At 41.8% G+C, this 18,697-nt stretch overlaps 1 protein-coding gene across 1 annotated transcript in view; it reads right to left on the bottom strand.

Moving 5' to 3' along the window:
* Positions 1-1,857: 1,857 nt before the first annotated feature.
* Positions 1,858-18,697, bottom strand: part of LOC311078511 (uncharacterized protein) — a 97,238-nt gene continuing 80,398 nt past the window's right edge. The window contains exon 6 of the mRNA XM_084107334.1: positions 1,858-6,054. The gene's annotated coding sequence lies outside the window, so the exon portion shown is untranslated. The remainder of the gene's footprint in view (positions 6,055-18,697) is intronic.

The raw sequence follows: 18,697 nt of genomic DNA, 5'->3' as shown, positions 1-18,697 counted from the left end.
GAAAACAGGTCACAGGTTTAATTCGTTTGAAGTACTTGTGCTAAATGTTACGCTCTAAACTATGGAGTGCTGCAAGGATCTGTGTTAGGCCCTCTGCTACTCTCAATATATATGTTGCCACTTGGTAATATTATAAGAAAACATGGAATTAGTTTCCACTTTTATGCTGATGACACTCAATTATATATTTCTTCACGACCAGACGAAAACGCTAAATTATCTAAATTGACAGAGTGTGTTAAAGATATAAAATACTGGATGACGTGTAATTTTCTGCTATTAAATTCAGATAAAACGAAGGTATTACTTATTGGTCCAAAAAACTGCCCACAAAACCTCTTGCAATACAACTTTAATTTAGAAGGATGTCCTGTTACTTTATCCACTACAGTAAAAGACCTGGGTGTTATACTAGACCGCAACTTGTCTTTTGAAAATCATATTTCATATGTTACAAGAACAGCCTTTTTCCACCTTAGAAACATTGCTAAGCTACGTAATATGCTATCTGTTTCTGATACAGAAAAGTTAGTTCATGCATTCATGACCTCGAGACTAGATTACTGTAATGCTTTATTAGCTGGTTGTCCTGCATCCTCAATAAACAAGCTACAGTTATGGTCATTCCTAGGATATCTAATTCCACTAAAGGAGGGAGGGCGTTTTCACATTTAGCTCCTAAACACCCTATGAGTAATGAAGCTACTTCAGACCAACCCATTTTAGATTTGCGTCGGACGCAAGAGTCATTTATCCCGCCGGTATAATAGCAACAGCGCCCAAGACCCGCCCACAAAGTTACTTGCGTTTTGAGCTTGATACTTGCGTTTCAGATCGTTAAAATAGGGCCCATTGTCTGAAGTGTGTCGGGTATTATTGCTGCGCAGAAAGTTAGTTAGGGGAACAAGTTAGAGATAGGGGACGTCAACTGTAGTCGAGAACCATAGAAACTAACGTCGACTGAAGACGTTTGGGGACGTTGATTGTAGACGAGACCCAGGTAGACTTAGGTCAGGTGCGAAATAGGAAAAACATCTACCACAGTATACATGTTTTGTAAAAAATACGCACAAAATTCAGGTCAAAATTCTAGTAACACTGTTCGAAATTGTAAACCATATATAAAATAAATGTAAAATACAACTGTTCAAACATTTAAACTTAGTTTGACCTGATGTTGACAATCAAAATGAAACCTCCTTTTACTGACCATTTGTAAAAAAACAGAAACTTTTGTAGCTATTTCACAGTTTAACTGTTTATCTAAATGTGCTGAAGTGGTTGAATGTTTCTAACATGAATGTTCTTCAGCATCATGAATGAATGAAGAATAAACACCAACCTCTTTGTTCTTCAGGATCTTCAGTGTGTTTCATTCTGCAGGGTTCTGGATCACTCATGTTCTCACTGTCCTCTTTAATAAACTTAGTCTTTGCAGATTTCAGCTCTTCCTGATGCTCTGATGCTCGTCTTCACTTGTAGCTGATGGGAATTTACAGCATTTATTGGAGAATTGCTGTAGGAGGAGCTTCACTGATGATGTGACCGCTGTGGGAGGAGCTCCACTGATGATGTGACTGCTGTGGGAGGAGCTTCAATGATGATGTGACTGCTGTGGGAGGAGCTTCACTGATGATGTGACCGCTGTGGGAGGAGCTCCACTGATGATGTGACTGCTGTGGGAGGAGCTTCAATGATGATGAATTGTAGTGTGAGGAGTTGATCTGCCAAAATAAAAAAATATATAAGTTACCGAGTTTGTTTTATGCTTATGGACTACAGAATTTAATAATGTCAATTTTCCCAAATGTAAATAATGGTAAGAAAAACATTTGAAAGCATAAACTGTGGTGGCAAACAATTTTTATTACTGAATAACAGACAATCATGCATCAAATGACCGCGAGAGGAGGGCATCCTTCCTTCATTATTGTCCTGACTCCCTCAAGGTTATTTTTCTGGGATAAATGAAGATATCTCTCAGTTATAACTCACACATTGTTACATAATGTATCACATGATACCTTTGAGTGGAGACCCTCTGTCTCGGTCATACATTACTTACACATTTATTTGCATGTATACAAAAGTCATACACATACGGGTTAATAACAGTCATAAGTCATAAGGCTTAATAACAGTTCACAGTTATATCCATGTAGCAGAGAATCATGGGACTTCACATGCAATCCCTGTGCATTTTATTACCATCATGCTTTCTAAGTTTCTAGGAATATAAGAAAATGTAAACACATAGAACATATACAATTTCTTCCACAACAGAAATAAACATAGGCAACATATAATAACCATCAAATACCCTCAGTCTGTTGACACCAATAAAATTAGCTTTAAGTGTCAATTTACATGAGATCTGAAGACATCGGCATAATAAATGAGGTGAAAACAGGAACTATTGTCATGAAATAAAGAGTGTTTTCAGCAGATCTGTTAATATTGATGAGCCTCAGACTATCAACACTCATTCAACAAGCCATTCAGGATCATCAGCAGATCATCTCACTTTATTTTGAGTGTTTGCTGTTAGAAACACATTATTCGAGTCAGGATAGATGATAAAAGCCTGTTAAAAACTGCTCTATTGAAAGGCATTACTGGTATTCCTCACAATATAGCCTAACATGGATAAATCATCAATAATAGAACAAAATAATTAAATAAATAACCTATCTTTGTGAACCTCTACAGGCAAATAACTATAACACTATAATATGTAAATTTAAAACTAGTTTGACTTTATAATAACTATTAATTGCAATAAAGAAATTCAATCATTAACATGTTACAGATTTGTATGTACAGAAACTGTAAAATAAAAATGTAACGTTTCCGGTGTCAAAACTTCATTAATATTTCTTTATATTCTAATGGGTGTATATATATGAAATTTCCCTTGTTCGTTACTCATACAGTAATCTGCCAAAGATAAAGGTCGACAAAGAAATAAAGGTAAACATGAAAATGGCAACAGCAACACTTGGGATCGATTCCTATCAATTCCCCACACAGATCTCCAGTGGCGGCTGGTGAAAAATATCTTAGGTGGGGCTGTGTCATATTCAGTCGGTTTCAATAGTCTGGTAACCATGGGAGTTTTTAGCGTAGTGGCTCAGAGGTTGTGGAATGCTCTTCCTCAAGACATCCGTCAAACATCCACCCTTCTCTCCTTCAAAAACACATTTTTTATCTGAATATTACTCTTCAGCTCACAGTCTGTAAATTCTACATTGTTATTGATATGCTATTTGTTTGAATCCCTCTTTGCTTGTGTCTTTAACCTAACTTTGTAAGTGACCTCTGAATATTAGGCCTACTTTCTGCCCTTGGTATGTGTATTGTGCTTTGATGTTGATGTTTATTTTGTTCTATTCTTTAACCCAGAATCGAACCGTGAGGTGTCCCCTAGGTGAACCTGGTAATAATGTAGACAGACTGCAATCTCATTCAGGGCCAGATGTACTAACGCTTTTGCGCCCACTTTAGGCGTATTTGTGTCGCAACGTGCACGTAAAAACATGGCGAGGTATGTACAAACAGGCCGCAATGAGCTAAAAGCGCAGATTGTCTGTCGCGGGAGCTGAAAGTAGCAAATTGCGCTTTTCCGTTTCATGCATATGCATTCATGGGAGGGTCAAGGGGAAAGTGGGAGTTTAGCGTAAAGAGATGGGAGGGGAAGCGTAAAGAGCGCCTAATTATGTATTCCGTGCTATGTACAAAAACTGCCAGTGAAAGGGCATGTCTATTTTGCGCCTAAATATTTCCGCCTTCTAAAAGCAGGTGTTAAATGCGTCAATAAGAAAACCTTTCAAAGACAACATAATCGCAATTTAGAGCACCAGTTTTGCGTCTTTGTACTATATCAAAAGTAACCTTAACTTTCGTTGGCCTTTCGAATGTCTTACTTTCACTTTCACGTCACCCACTTAAACTTTCCTACTTGCTAGATTTGACCAATCTTCCATAGCCTACGTGCATAAGTAGTCTGAGTAGAACTACTGATCTTCATTATCTCCCTGCTTGTTTACATCTTATCATGTATTTATTGTATTATTTCATGATCGCTAAACGTTTAATTCTTTTTAATGTTGTCATCAGTTAACTTCATTCAACTGCGCTTGTATGTAGGCCGTTCAGTTGTGGACATTCATAAATTGTGGTAGGGGGCGGAGAAAGGCGTAGAAAAGCGCAGATTACTTGAGGAAGTGAAAGATTGATAAATACGACGTACACTTGGGCAAAACAGCGTTCGCTATCTGCAGTTTGTCCATGGCGCTAATAACGCTACGTTCGCAAATGTACGTACATCTGGCCCTCAGTGTCAGTCAAATGTGCAGTGAAATATAATTTATTAGGCATTTCAAAGCTCTATTGAGAAAATTAAAACATGGAAAGAGCAATAAGCAAACAATGCTTCATGGCTTTCAGAAATAAAATAATTCTTGATTCAAACAGAATCAGCAGAAAATAAAAATGGACAATACAATTTTGATAAAATGAGTAAAGAGTTTAATCAATAATTACATGAAGCAAATATAAACATTAAGTAAAAGTGAAAGTGAATGAAACGCATCTCTCTCTTTACTGACTGAGCCACAGCACGTCAAGTGAAGGAGAAGACGATAAGAAAAGTGTCCAATTTCAAAGATACATGGAAATTTTTCTTGTATTTGTATTGAAGAGTAGAAGTGGAAGACAAACTAGATGTTCTGATGAAAAACAATGAAGAACGAGTTAAACATTTACATCAGATTCATGTCTCTTGAAAGTGTTATGGCCTTCTTCTCCAATGTGAATTTTCTGGCACTCTTTCAGTTCATCTTCTGTAGTAAAGGACTTCGTCACTGAAACACACACCACCGTGTCTTTTCTGCTGTAATATTACTAATGAATCTTCTCCTTTGTGTGAATCTTCAGGTGTTTCTTCAGGACTGACGCCCAAAGAAACTGTTTACCGCACTGATCACAGTTAAATGGTCTTTACTGTGTTTACTGATCACAGTTAAATGGTCTTTCTTCATAATGAGAAGCAGAAGTGATTTCAGAACGAAAGCCTGAGCCGCTTCTACCCAGTGTGAACTCTCATGTGACGCTTAAGAGTTGATTTGTGTCTGAAACTAGTTCTGCAGTGAACACACATGTACGGCTTTTCTCCAGTGTGGATCCTCTCATGTATTTTCAGATGTGATAAGTTAATGAATCTCTTGTCACAGTGTGAACACTTGTAAGGTTTTTCTCCGGTGTGGATCCTCTCATGTGATTTCAGACTTTTTACATCAATAAATCTTGTGTCACAGTGTGAACACTTGCAAGGTTTTTCTCCAGTGTGGATCCTCTCATGTGTTTTCAGACTTTTTAAATCACTGAATCTCTTGTCGCAGTGTGAACACATGTAAGGTTTTTCTCCAGTGTGAATTCTCTGGTGCAGTTTTAAACAGTACGCTGTAGTAAAAGTCTTCTCACACTCAAAGCACATGTACTCTCTCACACCAGTGTGGATTTTCTCATGTCTATGTAAATTACCCCGCTGTGAAAAACTCTTTCCACACTCAGAACATGGATGCGGCTTCTCCTTCGTATGAACTGTCAGGTGTGTCTTCAGGTGTGATGCCCTAAGAAAAGTTTTGCCGCATTGATCACATGTGAACGGCTTCACTCCGGTGTGGATCCTCATGTGAATCACAAGATGTTGTTTGTTTCTGAAACTGTTTCCACACTGAACACACATATGTGGCTTTTCTCCAGTGTGGATCCTCTTGTGTTCGGTCAGATGTGATAATTGACTGAAACTCGTCCCGCACTGATCACATGTGAACGGCTTCTCTCCAGTGTGAACTCTCAAGTGAATCTCAAGACCTTGTTTGCGTGAGAAACTCTTTCCACACTGAGTGCAGGTGAAAGATTTATTGGCTCCTCTTTTGTTTAAAAGGGTCTTTTTAGTCTTTGAGCGACTCAAAGGTTTTTCTCCAGGTTTGACATGATGTTCCTCCTTCACTTCACTCAGTTCTTCACTCTCCTCCTTCACTTCACTCAGGTCTGACATGAAAGAAAAAGGGTTTAATCTAATTTTCAGCACATCAATAATTCAAAGAGAGAAATATGAAAGTGAGCCTTGATGTAATGGCAGAAAGTACTAGTAGACAATTGCTATAAAATATTATGATAAATTATAAGGTTTCATTAATTAATTGCATGAATGAGGTATATTGATATTTCAATTACCGTATTATTTTCAAGACATTATAGGCACAAAAGTGAGAAATATTAAATATATTTGATGAATGACACAATTACTTTGTGTACTATTTAATGTAATATTAACATTTATACAATAGTGCCTAGTGGTGTGCAAATACAATTATCTCTCAGTATTTGTTAGGATTTTTAAACAAGGTAAAACAATTGTCCCAACGTCTGAATCCAATGGTGTGGTAGAAGGTTTTCTGCATGCTCTGTCTTATCGGTGCACAAAGTAATTTAATTACAATTCTGTCAGCCATTCTGGAAAGTTCATTTACTTGATAGTTCGCTGTTTGCTGCTTAAAAAATAATATAAATAATAATCTAAAATAGGTACACTGTATTTAAACACAATGTTGTAAACTATATTAGAGGATTTCTGACATTTTGCTAAAATAGTAGCAAAAAAAGCGAACCAGATATAAAATAAGTGTAAATAAGGGAGATAATTTGACCTGATGTTGACAATCTATATGAAAGTTTCTCCAACCTCCCTCTACTGACCATTTGTTGAAAATCTGTACCATTTCATAGTTTAACCGTTTATCTAAATGTGATGAAGTGCTTGGATGTTTCTAACATGAATGTTCTTCAGCATCATGAATGAATGAAGAATGAACACCAACCTCTTTGTTCTTCAGGATCTTCAGTGTGTTTCGTTCTGCAGGGTTCTGGATCACTCATGTTCTCACTGTCCTCTTTAATAAACTCAGTCTTTGCAGATTTCAGCTCTTCCTGATGCTCTGATGCTCGTCTTCACTTGTAGCTGATTGGAAATGTACAGCATTTATTGGAGAATTACTGTGGGAGGAGCTTCACTGATGATGTGATTGCTGTGGGAGGAGCTTATCTGCCAAAATATAAAAAATACAATTATATTAAAATAAAAATAATATTATACAAAAATATATCACTAGTTAGTGAGTGTTTTTAAACTAAATACACATCTGTAAAAAATCTGTACATAATGTCTTTCTTTCTTATCATAAAGTAACTGATGCTCATTCAATTCATAACCCTACAATGATTCTCCTTCTTCATTCAAATATAGGCATATTGTTGTGGAGTCTGTCCCTTCATTAAAAATCAACCTTGAAGTCTTGATGCCAGAAAATAAACTTTACTATCCAATAAATTATTTTATCTAACAAAGTCGAGTGCTTTTGCAAAAGCAACTCCAGAGTCCAGTATCAAACATATATACACCTCAAAGGTAATCAATACATGTGTTTTTCTTGTGCTTCTGCCCTGAGCCAGATATAATAGTATAATGTCTTTGATAATATTATCATTGATTTCACTTAATCCAGTTAATAATCAATAAAAATATTCTACAATATGCAGAAATAAAGAAAAACATTCATATCTTAATGTAAATTCCTCCAAATAGAAAATAATGATAAGAAAAACTGTTAAAACTCAGAAATAAAGGTATATAGTAATCATCAAATACCCTCAGTCTGTTGACACCAATGAAATGAGCTTTAGGTGTCAATTTACAGGAGATCTGAAGACATCAGCATAATAAATGAGGTGAAAACAGGAACTATTGTCATGAAATAAAGAGTGTTTTCAGCAGATCTGTTAATATTGATGAGCCTCAGACTATCAACACTCATTCAACAAGCCATTCAGGATCATCAGCAGATCATCTCACTTTATTCTGAGTGTTTGCTGTTAGAAACACATTATTTGAGTCAAGATAGCCCTAGTGAAAGACAATACTGTTATTCCTCACAATATAGTCTAAAATGGATAAATCATCAATAATAGAACAAAATAATTAAATAAATAACTTATCTGTGAACCTCTACAGGCAAATAACTACAAGACCATAGTATGTGAATTTAAAACTAGTTTGACTTTATAATAACTATTAATTGCAATAAGTAATTCAATCATTAACATGTTACAGATTTTTATGTACAGAAACTGACAATGATCATAATACTCTTAAAAAATAAAAGAAAATGTAACGTTTCCGGTGTCAAACTTCATTAATATTTATCTTCCCATGGATGTATAGATTTGAGATTTCCCTCGTTCGTTACTCATACAGTAATAATCTGCCAAAGATAAATGTCGACAAAGAAATAAAGGTAAACATGAAAATGGTAACAGCAACACTTGGGATCGATTCCTATCAATTCCCCTCACAGATCTCAAACTTTGACTTGACATTCACTAACAGTTCTCACACAAACATCGAGACAATCACACAAACGAACACAAAATCGCTTCAGAAGGAAGACGCCAGAAAAGACGCACAAGTATCGCTGTGATCGATGAAAACAATGAGAAATACCGTGAACTGCTCTTCTCACCTCAGAAGACTTGAAGCTGAAACAATGAGAAATACCGTGAACTGCTCTTCTCACCTCAGAAGACTTGAAGTTGAAAATTTTATTATGTAGAAAATAAGTAATTTAGCTATATATTTGTACACTATTATTTCCTTTCTGTGTTTGTCTTTGGGTTTTACTTTGGAAGCCTGAACGGCCAGAATGTTGATGCAACAGAGAATTCTATTTCAGTAATTTCACATAGTACAAAATATTTCTCAAAATATCAAAGATTTCTGAGAAGTGATTTCCCAAAAACATTGAAACCACGACAGCAGCCAACTGAAGAAGCCAGGTGATGTAGACACTCTAGTGTGTAATATTGAAATGAATGACTATTTAACGTTTTTTGGGTTATATTGCACTTTGCAGACGGTGCCTTCAGACTCTCTCAACCACCTGGTCATAGAGATCAATTTATATTATAAAGCTCATATTTAGGAAATTTAGGTTGTGTTATGATGCAGAGGCAGGAAGCAGGAAGCAGGATCCAAATGCAGCAGTGTTTTATTAAATAAACTTGAATTATGACAAAGACTAAGAATAAACTTGAACAAAGACTAAGACTCTGGGACAGAACAGGCAACATAACAACATCAAGAACTCACAAAGACTGAACTAGACACAGGGCTTAAATACAGGGGTAAACGAGCTAGACAGGATAACAAGGGGGCGTGGTTAATGGGAAACACCTGGGATAACTAATAGACAGACAGGGAACCACTAAACATGACAGGACACAAAACCACATCGTGACATAGCCCCTCCCCTATGGGCGGCTCCTGACGCCCATAAAAACAACAAAAAGTTCAGGAGGGTGGTGAAGCGGAGGCGGTCTCGGGGGCGGGATGGAGGGCCAGGCCCGTGGAGCAGCAGAGGGCCTGGAGACTGTAGCAGGACTGGAGGCCAGGGCGGATCAGGCAGTGCAGGCGACCAGGGCGGATCAGGCAGTGCAGGCGACCAGGGCGGATCAGGCAGTGCAGGCGACCAGGGCGGATCAGGCAGTGCAGGCGACCAGGGCGGATCAGGCAGTGCAGGCGACCAGGGCGGATCAGGCTGTGCAGGCGACCAGGGCGGATCAGGCTGTGCAGGCGACCAGGGCGGATCAGGCTGTGCAGGCGACCAGGGCGGATCAGGCTGTGCAGGCGACCAGGGCGGATCAGGCTGTGCAGGCGAACAGGGCGGATCAGGCTGTGCAGGCGACCAGGGCGGATCAGGCTGTGCAGGCGACCAGGGCGAAGACGACCCCTCGGGCGGCCACGGCGGAGACGACCCCTCGGGCGGCCACGGCGGAGACGACCCCTCGGGCGGCCAGGGCGGAGACGACCCCTCGGGCGGCCAGGGCGGAGACGACCCCTCGGGCGGCCAGGGCGGAGACGACCCCTCGGGCGGCCAGGGCGGAGACGACCCCTCGGGCGGCCAGGGCGGAGACGACCCCTCGGGCGGCCAGGGCGGAGACGACCCCTCGGGCGGCCAGGGCGGAGACGACCCCTCGGGCGGCCAGGGCGGAGACGACCCCTCGGGCGGCCACGGCGAATCGGGCTGGTCCGGAGGCCTATTGCCCCCCCCCAAAATTTTCTTGGGGAGGTTCCCCGGTATAGAATCCTGGACCAGCGATGAAGAGGGCTTTGGGTTGGACAGGACCAACGGCGAAGAGGGCTTTGAGCTGGGCAGGACCAGCGGCGAAGAGAGCTCTGAACTGGGCGGAACCAGCGGCGAAGGCTCTGTGCTGGACGGGACCAGCGATGAAGAGGGCGTTAAGCTGGACAGAACCAGCGGCGAAGAGGGCTCTGAACTGGGCGGGACCAGCGAAGAAGGCTCTGGACTGGACGGGACCAGCGGTGAAGAAGACTCTGGGCTGGCGTAAAGTGCAGGCTCGGCTGGACTGGGGTGAAGCTCTGAATCGGCAGAAGCAACGTGAACAGTCTCTGGATCAGCAGAAGCGACGTGAACAGTCTCTGGATCAGCGGAAGCGACGTGAACAGTCTCTGGATCAGCGGAAGCGACGTGAACAGTCTCTGGATCAGCAGAAGCGACGTGAACAGTCTCTGGATCAGCAGAAGCGACGTGAACAGTCTCTGGATCAGCAGAAGCGACGTGAACAGTCTCTGGATCAGCAGACGTGACGTGCACAGGCTCTGGATCGGCAGGCGTGACATGCGCAGGCTCTGGATCGGCAGGCGTGACGTGGAGCCAAGGCTCGGCAGGCGTGACGTGAAGCGTAGGCTTGGCGGGACAAAACCCTGAAACGATGGCCCCCTTGGCAGCATGTGCAGACATAAGCGGGGGATCGGCCACGCTGGAAACCAGTCCTGTACGTCCATAGACCGATCCAGTGGCTGGCATGATGGTTGGCAAGACGTGACGATTCCCAGGCCGGGCGGGCGAGACGTGAACTAACTCTGGCTGGGCAGACGGGACGTGGAGCTGTGAAGACTCTGGACTGGACACGACCAGCGGTGAGGGCTCTGGGGGTACTGTGAGCTTGCAGGGTGTTTCATCAGCCAAGCTCACAGTAAATGCCAAACCGCTCAAGGAGAGGGCCAGGTCAACATACCCTTCTAGGGTCCAGCCGGTATAGTCCTCCGGCATCAATTGAGCAACGTCATCATCCAGCCCGCTCCAAAACAGGTCCATGAGCTGGATGTCATCTAATGCTCCCAGATGACAGCAAGACAAAAAGTCCCTCGCATACCTCTCAATAGGCTGGCCATCTTGCAACAACGAAGAAAGGAACTTCCTCAGGGCCTGGTTGCTAACCACTGCTGGATCCATTTTGTGGTGAGTTCTTCTGTTATGATGCAGAGGCAGGAAGCAGGAAGCAGGATCCAAATGCAGCAGTGTTTTATTAAATAAACTTGAATTATGACAAAGACTAAGAATAAACTTGAACAAAGACTAAGACTCTGGGACAGAACAGGCAACATAACAACATCAAGAACTCACAAAGACTGAACTAGACACAGGGCTTAAATACAGGGGTAAACGAGCTAGACAGGATAACAAGGGGGCGTGGTTAATGGGAAACACCTGGGATAACTAATAGACAGACAGGGAACCACTAAACATGACAGGACACAAAACCACATCGTGACAGGTTGTAGCTCATTGTCTATGTTACTGTGATTGTAAATAATTGTAATTTGTGTTTTATTAGTTATTGATCCGGGAAGTTCGAATATGTGAATTGCCAACTTCACTGAACTCCTTGAACCGGGCAAAAAGTTCAAGGCTGACCAAGGAGGAGCCGGCTTAGGGGAACCATAACCATGAAAGACAGAGGGTGGGATGGGAGGAATGGGAACTTGATTGGAGGCACTCTAAGGCTGCGTCTCATTTCTCTGTCTTACCCCTTACTCTTACCCCTTCCCCTCGGTTTTGCGCATTCATGTGAGGGGAAGTGGTGTCCCAATTCTCATTTTGATTAAGGGCGTAGGGTTACATAGCCCTTGAAACGAAGTTTGCGGAGGACCACACTTGAAAGAGAGGGGTAGGAATTTCTCAGAAGTGAGTCGCACAAATGTAAGTATTTTCAGCAGTTTAATGACACTCGTGTTTTATGATACTTTTAATAAAATGTTCAAGCGGTTTTAATTGTTATGTTTTTGTTTTGAATCGCTAGTTAACCGCTAGCTAGCAGCTATGCGCTATTTGCCGTTTGCTAATGTTTTGCTTAGCTATGGTGTCGCCGGCGCCGTCGTTAAATACAATTCGCGAACATACCATGACTTGATCCGTAAGCAGTCGTATGCGTCTGAGAAACAATCTTCTTCTTCTACAATGTCTTTGACTGATGGCACACAAGCGTGCAAAGATAAAGAGAGACCAGGCAATTGATATCACAACCTGAGATGACGGCATTTTCGTTTGTTTATGTCAACGCTTATCACCTCTGTTGACGTAGCAGACAGCTAGCGGAAAGAGAAAATGCCGCAAACGGTAAATCGAGTGGTGTCTCATTTCTTAGAGGAACGTTCTTCCCCCTACCCCCCTTCACTCGGTATCGAGGGTCAAGGGGAAGACGCAGACAAAGGGGAAGGGGTAAGACAGGTAAATGAGATTGGCCCGGCTCCTGCACCCCTGAATTTGCCTCAGGCTCCTGCACCACTGCATTTGCCTCCGGCTCCTGCACCACAGTATTTGCCTCCAGCTCCTGCACCACAGTATTTGCCTCTGGCTCCTGCACCACAGTATTTGCCTCTGGCTCCTGCACCACAGAATTTGCCTCCGGCTCCTGCACCACTGCATTTGCCTCCGGCTCCTGCACCACTGCATTTGCCTCTGGCTCCTGCACCACAGTATTTGCCTCTGGCTCCTGCACCACAGAATTTGCCTCCGGCTCCTGCACCACTGCATTTGCCTCCGGCTCCTGCACCACTGAATTTGCCTCCGGCTCCTGCACCACTGAATTTGCCTCCGGCTCCTGCACCACTGCATTTGTCTGTTGTCAATGAAAGGAACTCTTAATGCTTCAACATACCAACACTTTTTGGACAATTTCATGCTCCCAACTTTGTGGGAACAATTTGGGGATGGCCTCTTCCTGTTTCAACATGGCTGCGCACCAGTGCACAAAGCAAAGTCCATAAAGACATGGATGACCGAGTTTGGTGTGGAGGAACTTGAATGAATGAGGCATTTATATAGAGCATACATATGTATTACTGTAAACCCAAAGCGTTTTACAATCATATCAGGGGATCTCTCCTCAACACCACCACTGTGCAGCATCCACTTGGAAGATGCGACGGCAGCCACAGTACAACAGCGCCAATGCGCTCACCACACACCAGCTACAGCTGGAGAGGAGAGAGACTGATAGAGCCAATTCAGTGGATGGGGATTATAAGGAGGCCATGATTGGCAGGGCCGATGGGTGGAATGTGGCCAGGGCACCGGGGTTACACCCCTACTCTTTACGAGAAGTGCCATAGATTTTTAATTACCACAGAGAGTCAGGACCTCCGTTTTATGTCTCATACGTCTCTGACCTCAACCCGATAGAAAACCTTTGGGATGAATTAGAGCAGAGATTGCGAGCCAGGCCTTCTCGTCCAACATCAATGCCTGACCTCGCAAATTCACTTCTACACAACAAAAAACTCATGTGTTAAATTAACTCTCCTGGGAGTTTATTTGGCTCCACACTCAAGACTTTTAAATTAACACTGAAGCAGTGTTAAAGTTAATGAGATAATTAAGTGATTATTTGAGTGATGATTGACCATTTTTGAAGACACCTGATGTTAACAAGCAGAATCACTGAAGGAGAAAATCACTATTTTAAGTCACCATTATGTAAATCGTTTTATGCTTTATTTGGGCTCTTGACCCTTAGATTTTTAACTTTAGATTTTGTTTGGCTGTTGTAACTAAGTTATAACAGCCAGATGAACAAAGAGAAAAGGTGATCTGATGGTGTTGGTTATCTTTTGACATAATCATCATTTGACCTGAATCCCTGAACTCATAATAATAATATCAGCTGAAAGAATCACCTTTCCTGTAGCTCAAACACTAGAGCATTGGCGCTTGCAACGCCAGGTCATGGATTCGATTTCCAGGGAAAGCAAGAACTGATAAGAATGTTAATGTCTGTCAAATGCATAAATGCTAATGTTAAAATGGGACAAATAATTACTTAATAAATGTAAATACATTACTGACTAAGCATTTCATTTATTTTCAGTTTAGCAATGATTATGTAGGTCAATGACAAACTAAGATGTTGAGTTGATTATTCTGGCCATTACATTCACTTTATTGCCATTAGTGACAGTAAGTTACTGTATATATTAAATGTAGACCTGGGTATAACAGATGCTTCTGGTTTATTTGTTGAAGGAACCTCCTGCTATTGCTATTAAATCGGAGCAACAGCATGTTTGTCCGCACGCTTATGATATTTATTCCTACAGGGTTTTTTTTTCCAACTAAAAATAACTAGTTTAGGCTACGTAGCCTTAAAACACTACACATAGTCTATGATAGTATTAATAATAACATTAAATGCATAAATACAATGATAATTAACTGCATTAAAAATCTGATATTTTTTTACTGTTAAATCAATTATTGTATGTAAATGAAATAATCTGTATTAGTTTGCTGCAGCAGGTGCACAACATATTTTCATACGACATGAAAATGCGGCTCATAGATGTGCGTCAATACTGTTCACAATGACAAAACATCTATAAACATCAACATAATCTCACAAAAAAATCTCTTTCTGCTGGTTGTGTAAAACTGTGCTGAGATAGAGACAGAAACCATTTCAGTTTGTTTTGTAATCTAATTCAATGTCAGTCATGTGTGCAGTGAAATATAATGTATTAGTGTAGTGGTTTATGGTCTTAAATATTAATATTGAGAGTTTTTGGTCACGTATCACCTAAGGCGAGTGTGAGAGTGTCAGATGATTCCTTCCTATATTACGGGGCACCAGCCAAGGAATTTCACCTTGACAATAAAAAACAATCATGGAAGATTATTGAAAGGAATAGAATTATATAAATTATAGTAAGTTCATCATCTGATCAATCTGAAGGATTTAGTGAGATTCTGGCGAGCTTGTAGAGGCTCTGATTATCAACACAAGAATGACACAGTTTGCAATAAAGATTAATTTATTGACAAAGAGATACACAAGAGTAAAATATCACACTCACTAAATACTACTAAGGAAAATGACTAAACTACTAAGAAAATAAAATCAATAATCAAACAGAAACTACAAACAACTACACAAATGGACGTTAACAATGAATGCCAAGTAGATGAGCAACGGATTGGACGAAGCAATGAATGGGTAATTAGAAGTCTACGGAGGAGTCAATTGTGATCTTTCTAGATACTGGTATGAGAAGCATTTGCTATGAATACAGATAATGTGTGTAATATGTAACGACACTGACAGTCCATCCGGCCAGATGCTCTGAATTAGCGAATCCTGATTGTTTCTCTCATGCTAAAACACATATGAGCATATACAAGCCCTAAATGACTAGCTTTCTGACACAATGACTACAAGTGTCCACAAGGAGGGCCTGGTTAATGTTTCACACGACTTAATGAAATCAACGAACAGGCCCCGGTTTGTTTCTCATACTATCACGTGCTGCGACCACAATTCCCTTACTGTGTCTAACGTTTGTTCTTTGTGTACTGAAGGAAAATTTCAAGACTTACCCCATTCAGTTGTTTTGGGACAACTAGGACTATCTTGCTTCTCTCAGCAAAATTATATGACGCCTCAGGCTGTCAAGTTAGTCTGCCCACAGAACTACCTTTGTTTTTGCCGAGTAACACATTCTCAAATAGCCCCAACCCCTCACGTGGTATGCACCACGAGATGCAACAGATGCCGACCTCACAGATATACACACACACATTGACATATATGGACTTCCACTAGTGAAATTTCATTTTACTAACTATTAAAAATGTACAAAGAGTGTTCCAGGTGATCTGCATGTTCACCAGTGTGATATTAGAATAGTTGTGTTTTTGAATTACAGTAATGTAATCTTTAAGTGCCTTTGTTCAACAAAAGAATGTATCTCTATGTTGCTATCTTTGTCAATATTCGTCCTTAGTATTGTTTTGATCCCCTGTGCACGACGAAGAAGATTTTTGATAAGAGGCTGTGATAAACGTTATGGTTCCATGCGTTTTTAATTCCCTGAGCATAATATCATACTTTGCCCCCTCGTGATTCCACACGAGGGTCGGGCTACATTAACACACAAGAAAATCTTCTGCTCGGAATGCTCTAAGAGGATTCGTCGACCACGAAAAAGGGGACGGTACACGGGACACTGATAAAAGCCTAAACCTTCAGTTTCCTCTCTCTCTTCTCCCTCCTCAAAAACTTTGGAAACCCAAGTCCGGACCGGCTTCGGCCTGCTTCTCTTTTCTTCTCTTATATTTCTTTTTATGTTTTTCTATAGTCTAGTTTCGTTTTCCTATTCGCCTCTGTTCATTCACGAGCTGAATGAACTTAGCCTGAATCATTCCCGGCAACTTCACCTCAAAGAAAGAGACTCTTTGAACCTCCCGCGCTCGCGCTCGCATGGAAGACACAGCACGCGCGCACCGAAGCAAGCAATTGTAGTATTTTGTATTCCTTAGTTCCATGTATTAGTCCAATTATTAAAATTCCATATATACTTGATTGATCCCGTCTATAATTCTCACATTACGAGTCCCTGAAATGTTTGATCTAGCTACAGGCTTTACAATTTGATTATGGTTTAGTAACCTAAATTTTATAAGGACAAAAAGGAATGGTTTCATGGCCAGAAGCTATTCCTTTCTGAAATTATAAGAAGTGATAACCTTATTGAGAAGGTTAGTAAGTTAATCTTATGGTCGTTTGCGGGACAGACAACTGTTCGATAATTACATTAATTTTCCATTAAGGGTTATCTCATAATCGATCTGAAATAGGATTTTTGATATATGAATGATGAATTATAATTCGTTGTGATTGATTATTCATATATACAAATCGATCTATTTTCAACTTCGAATAAATTAATGTAACTGTAAAATGCAAAATATTAATCATATTCATGATTAATTATTAAAATTCCCTATAGATCATTTGAGCTAATATTAATACTAATGCCAGTGCGGTTACAAGGTCCTTTTGGTTGCGCCTCATTGGCCCAACCGGACTTGTTTTTCCTGGTGCTCCTCATGACAGCCCCTCCCTGGCTACTTCCTCTGAGGAAGGACCTCCTTTCTCAGAGATGGGGCACCCTCTGTCACCCAAGTCCTGATCTATGGAACCTGCATGTGTGGGTACCCTACCACCTCAGGTAGTAGCTACCATCACTTCCGCTAGGGCCCTGTCTACAAGACATGCCTATGCGTTGAAGTGGAACCTCTTCGTCTCCTGATGTTCTTCTCGCCGAGAAAATGAAAATGCCTGATCGGGTTCGTGCTCTCCGTCCTCCAAGAAGGGTTGGAACGAAGGCTGTCTCCTTCCACCCTGAAGGTTTACGTGGCTGCCATCCCTGCACACCACGACCTCTTGGAGTCAGAAACGGTGGGACAGCATGACCTGCACGACGAAGCGTGCCTGGAATTTGGGCTGCGAACTCTCACGTGATCTCGAGACCCCGCCCTGGATACGTGCCCAAGGTTCCCACCACTCCTTTCAGGGATCAGGTGGTGAACCTGCAAGTGCTGCCCTTTGAGGAGGCAGACCCAGCCTTGGCACTGCTCTGTCCAGTATGCGCCCTCCGTGCTTATGTAGACAGAACACAGTGTTTCGGGACCTCAGACCAGCTCTTTGTCTGTTAGGGTGGGAAGCTGAAGGGAAAGGCTATCTCCAAGCAAAGGTTATCTTACTGGATAGTGGACGCCATTGTCTTGGCTTACCAGATGCAAAGTCGACCATGCCCCCTAGGGGTGAAGGCAGACTCCACCCGGAGTGTAGCTTCCTCCTGGGCTTTAGTGCATGGCTCCTTGCTAACAGACATCTGTAGAGCTGCAGGCTGGGCGACACACATCACTTTCGCGAGATTTCGCTATAATCTCTGGGTAGAGCCAGAGTCCTCTCATGTACTCACGTCCACTAGCCAGTAAGTAGGACTTGCTCGGTGCCATCGCTTGCTGCGCCATTCTACTCCATGGACTGGATACGTGCATTATTTCACTCAAATGAGTCCTCATTAGAAGACTGAGTTCCTCCTGCACTGTTGATGCCATCACCAGAGTGCATGCCCGCTCGGTCAGCCCTCGTGATTGGCTAGGTGCTCCATGTAACCCCCACATATGTATTTCCATGGTAAGTCTCCTCAGAGCACATGATTTCCCTCGACAAGACCCTCCTTGCCATCTCGAGGTTGAAACATGTTGCGTAACCCCCATTTCATCATTCATTGACGTAACTCATAGTGACTGAACGAAAGGGAACGTCTTGGTTACGTATGTAAGCCTCGTACCCTCTACCTCTACAACAACCACTGTACCGCTGGAAAGGCATGGAGTTCAGTCTCGCCTCCTCAGCGGAAAACATGATGCGAGATTGTCTGCGTCCTTTTATACCCACGCAGTGTTTTGCTCCCTCATGTTTTGAGTGATTA

Source organism: Abramis brama (genome assembly GCF_963993115.1).
Source record: "Abramis brama genome assembly, chromosome: 1".
Taxonomy (NCBI): Eukaryota; Metazoa; Chordata; class Actinopteri; order Cypriniformes; family Leuciscidae; genus Abramis; species Abramis brama.
The sequence above is the reverse complement of the archived record's forward strand: the minus strand, read 5'-3'. Positions and strand labels throughout refer to the sequence as shown.